Source organism: Vigna unguiculata, chromosome 9, assembly GCF_004118075.2.
Source record: "Vigna unguiculata cultivar IT97K-499-35 chromosome 9, ASM411807v1, whole genome shotgun sequence".
NCBI classification, from domain to species: Eukaryota; Viridiplantae; Streptophyta; class Magnoliopsida; order Fabales; family Fabaceae; genus Vigna; species Vigna unguiculata.
The window spans coordinates 20,673,414-20,678,497 of record NC_040287.1 but is presented as its reverse complement, the minus strand read 5'-3'; positions in this window follow the sequence as shown (position 1 = coordinate 20,678,497).

Below are 5,084 nucleotides of genomic sequence, written 5' to 3'. Positions count from 1 at the left end.
TACACCTCCTCCCATATAAAGCCTCATAAGGCGCCATCCCTATACTCGCCTTGTAACTGTTGTTATAGGTGAACTCCACCAGCGGCAACACCTCATCCCAACTGCCAAGGTGGTCCAAGATACACGTCCTCAACAAGTCCTCCAAGGACTGAATCACCCTCTTTGACTGGCCATCCGTCTGAGGATGATAGGCAGAACTCATCCTCAACCTATTACCCATAGCCTCCTACAATGTCTGCCAGAAGCTCGAAGTGAACCGGGGGTCTCTATCGGACACTATGCTACTAGGCACTCCATGAAGTCTCACTATCTCCCGGATGTAGAGCTGGGCCAACTTGGCCATAGACATTCTAAGATTCACTGCCAAGAAGTGAGCACTCTTTTTCAACCGATCCACCACCACCCATATAGCATCATGTCCTCTCACGGTGCGAGGTAAGTGGGTAACAAAATCCATAGCTATGTTATCCCACTTCCACACCGAAATATCCAACGGCTGGAGCGTTCCACCGGGTTTCTAATGCTCCACATTCGCCTTTTGACAAGTCAAACATGCAGATACGAACTGTTCAACCTCCTTCTTCATGCCTTGTCACCAAAAGTTATCCTTGAGGTCTTGGTACATCTTAGTCATGCCAGGGTGTAGACTAAAACGACTCTTGTGTCCCTCCTCAAGAACTAGTCTCCTCAACTCAGCATCATCTAGCACACAGACCCTACCTCTGAACCTTAACACACCACCATTACCCAAGGCAAACTCCTTGGCCTGATCCGATCCCAGTGGCTCTTTCACCTTTTGTAGACTAGCATCCCCCGCTTGCTTTTCCTTAATCAAGCCCAGGAAGTCACTAGATACAGTTAAGGTGCTACATCTAATGAATTCTGGTTCTAACTCCACCTGAAGCTTCATGTCTCTGAAACTTTCAAGCAATTCCAACTCTTTAATCTTCAAGTGTGCCACATGCACCGTCTTCTTACTCAATGCGTCCGCCACCACATTCACCTTCCCCGGGTGATAAAGGAGTTCAAAGTCGTAGTCCTTTAGGAACTCTATCCACCGCCTCTGCCTCATATTCAACTCCTTTTGATCAAAGAGGTACTTCAAACTCTTGTGGTCATTAAACACACAGAACTACGCACCGTACAAGTAGTGCCTCCAAATTTTCAAAACAAAAACCACCGCCGCTAATTCTAGATCATGAGTAGGGTAGTTCTTCTCATGAACTTTCAGCTGTCTTGAAGCATAGGCCACCACCTTCCTCTCTTGCATGAAGACGCAACCAAGACCCTGATGAGAGGCATCACACTAAACCTCAAAGGGTTTACTCACATCCGGAATCACCAACACCGGAGCACTCGTCAGTCTCTGCTTAAGCTCCCTAAAGCTCTCTTCACACCTATCAGTCCATGTAGAAGGTTGTTCCTTCCTTGTTAGATGTGTTAGGGGTGCTACTATCTTGGAGAACCCCTCAATAAACCTCCTGTAGTAGCCAGCTAGACCCACAAAGCTCCGAATCTCCGTCACGGACTTGGGACATTCCCACTGTATGATGAAGGCATGACCACCTCCTTAGAAGCTCCATCAAGAAGGATCACTAGAAGTATGTCTAGAGGGGAGTCTTCTATTCCATCACCTTTATCTTTGTTTTGCATTACTTTAGTTTGAATTTCCTAAGTTGGTTTCTAGTTGATTTATTTTGGTTGACTTGTTGACTTTGATCCAAAGTTGACCTTTGACCAAGATTAGATTAACTTAAACCAACATGCTAATCCTTGTTTGTCTTGTTTTATAGGTAATTAAGAGAAAGTAGAGCATGGCTAGGTGGCACTTGGTGATTGGAGCACTTGGATGAAGTGGAAGAGAGAGGAAAGCAAAAAGCATAAAGCAAAAGCAAAAGTAGACATGTACCTTGTCTCCTTTTGCCTAGTTGATTTATTTTGGTTGACTTGTTGACTTTGATCCAAAGTTGACCTTTGACCAAGATTAGATTAACTTAAACCAACATGCTAATCCTTGTTTGTCTTGTTTTATAGGTAATTAAGAGAAAGTAGAGCATGGCTAGGTGGCACTTGGTGATTGGAGCACTTGGATGAAGTGGAAGAGAGAGGAAAGCAAAAAGCATAAAGCAAAAGTAAAAGTAGACATGTACCTTGTCTCCTTTTGCCTTTGTGGTTTATGCCTTAGAAGGTCACTTGGTCTCCTTCCTCTTTTGGCCTAGAATCCTTATGGGAATGCCTCCACCAATCATCTCCCTTCACTTGGCCAAGACTCACTCTCACATTAGGTTTAGGGTTTGCTAGTTAATCCTTTTTCATGTTTTTGTATTTGCTAAAGGACCCCTATGAACTCCTATTTAAAGGGTGCTCCTTGTCTTGTAAAAGGGTTGATCATTTTGTTATAAACTTTGTGCATTCAACCACCAATTTTTGTGAGCTCTCCTTCCTAGAAGTGAACTCACCTTTGCCTTATCTTGCTTGCAAGTGGCGGCACCATCACTCATCTCTAGGGCTTGGTTGGCTTAGATCCCCCCCTATGAGTGGCGTGCTTCTTCCATTCTTCATCTTCTATGCTTTCCATTTTTATTGTTTCTTCTTTCATTTTTCTCTTTAGTGTTGTTATTGCCGTGTGAGTTTAAGCTTGAATCCAACTCTCTTCTTCCTTTCATGAGCTTGAGAAATGAACCTTCACATCTAGATAGCATGCTATCTTAATGTCCAGTGGGAATTTTCAAAAAGCTTTCTTAAACAACTTCACCATATTCATAACTCTAAAAGGAAACAAGATAATCCTTCATCATTTGGTATCTAGAGCTTTGGTTGTCCTTGAATATGGTGTTTTCATGTTCTAACCTTGTCTTGTGTAGCTATCTTTGAATGGTCCACATAAAAACAGTGCTGGCAGCAACGTGTGCGTTTTTGAAAAAAATACTGTAGCTAGCTCAGTGGTCCAAAAGTAACTTTCTATATATCAAAAGAAAGCTCTGTGAGTCTAGTTTCCAACAAAAAAAGAATTAACGCATTTGGAGTTCTGCGGAGAGAGTTATGATCAAATGAGTGAGCAAAGGTCAGAGCTGCCGAAAATACGAAAAACAACGTTTTCAGGTTATGTTGTGGCAATTTTGGCTTCGGTTTTGTGACTCTTTTGCTCCTAAATGTGGTTGGATAACATGTCTTTTGATACTTACTTTTTGAGCCTCAAATCCATGAGTTTAAATGCATGATAGCTACATGTTTGTGTCTTTGTGTATGTCATGTTGAGTCTCTAAATGTGTCTAACTTTTGCTTGAGTCTCTTGTCATAAGCTTCTTTGAGTTTTCTTGTTCTTGTTTCTAAGTTGTTGAACTATTGCATGAGATCTATGCCTTGTGTTGTTGTATGCTCCTTGAAATTGATTTTGACCTAATTTTAAGGAACTAAGTGTTCAAGACACCCTAAAACATCATTCTCATCATTTTAAATACCTAGTTTTGAAAAGAAAAAGTGTTTTCAAGACCAAAAACAGTTTGGCCGAGAGCTTTTACAATGCTTGGTGAATCCATTTGGCCATTTTTACTAGGTGTTATGCTACCAAAATTTATACTTGGATTTTGGGTGATATTGGCAAATTAGTTTCATGCTTTGACTTGGTTATGATCTTTCATGGTGTATGCATAATTTGAGGTATAATCTTGGCTTGTTCAAATGCTTTCCATAGAGTCCTTAAAAGTGCTTTTCATTGGTTTAGTCTTGTTCAAGTTTTGTCTTTAAAAACAAGTTTCCTTAGAAGTTAAACTTTCTTATTTTTTTTGAGCTTTGCTTGCTTGTCTTTAGGTAATCTTTGTTTTGTCTTAGTAGTTTTCTTTTCCTTGTCTTCCTAGAGTGTTGTGGCCGAGCCACTTGTTTGAGCTTTGAAAAGGTTTTCATTTCTTTAAAGGTGTTTTCACTTGTTTGGAAGGTTTTTGAGTGCTAGCCTTGCTTGTGTGCTTTGGGAGTGTGATAAAAAACACTTGGGTGCTTGAGAAGACCACACTTGGTCTCGGGTTTGGAATTGTTTGTTAGCTAACCTCTTCCTTGTCTCGGTTTTTGGTGAGTTTTTGGTGTAGGAACATGAATATGGATCCAATCTTGGAGGTAGAAGAAGAGGAGGAGTCGGCCTCACCTTATTCCCCTCCCATGGTGACTCCTATGGCCCAAGAAAGTGGACAAATAACCCTTGCCAACATCTTACGTGAGATGGAAGTGAGTAGGAGAGAAACTTTTGACCAATTGAGGGCGGATAGGAGGCAAAGTGAGATCTTCCTACAAGAGCACATCCAAAGACTTGAGCTTAGGGAAGATGAAAGGAGAAGGAGGAGGTCCTCTTCCGAGGACTCTAGCCATGGTGGAAGAAGAAGAAGGCACGACTATGATGGTGGTGGAAGGCGCAATCAACTCCCACAAAGACAACCTCCACCAATCAAGATTCCAAAGTTCAAGGGGGAGAATGACCAAAACCTCTACATAGAGTGGGAGCAAAAAGTGGACCAAATCTTCAATATTCATTTAGTTAGTAATCAAGAACAAGTAGATTTAGTAGTTTTAGAATTTGAAGATTATGCCATGACATGGTGGCATCAATTGTGTATGGACAATATTAACCAAGAGCCACCCGCGGCCTCTTGGATGGACATTAAAACTTTGATGCGCGCTAGATTTGTTCCTTCCTACTATAGGAGGGAGACTCTTTTGAAGCTCCAAAGGCTTCAACAAGGGTCTATGTGTGTGAATGAATATTTTAAAATGATGGAGTCAATGCTTCTCAAAGTAGGACTCCAATTTGAAAGTGAAGAAGAAAAGGTAGCTAGATTTGTGAGTGGTCTTAGAAGAGAAGTTCAAGATGTAGTTGAGTTGTATGAGTATTCCACTCTTGACAAAATTTTACACTTGGCCTTAAAAGTTGAAAGTCAATTGAAAAAGAAACAAGAGGCCAAGAGGAATACTTCATACAATGAATACTACTCTAGAACTTGGAAAGGAAAAGAAAGAAAGGATGAGAAACCTCCTTCCAAAGACCACCCACCTAGGACCAATTCGTCTAGAACCTCCCATGAAAATGCAAACTCTTC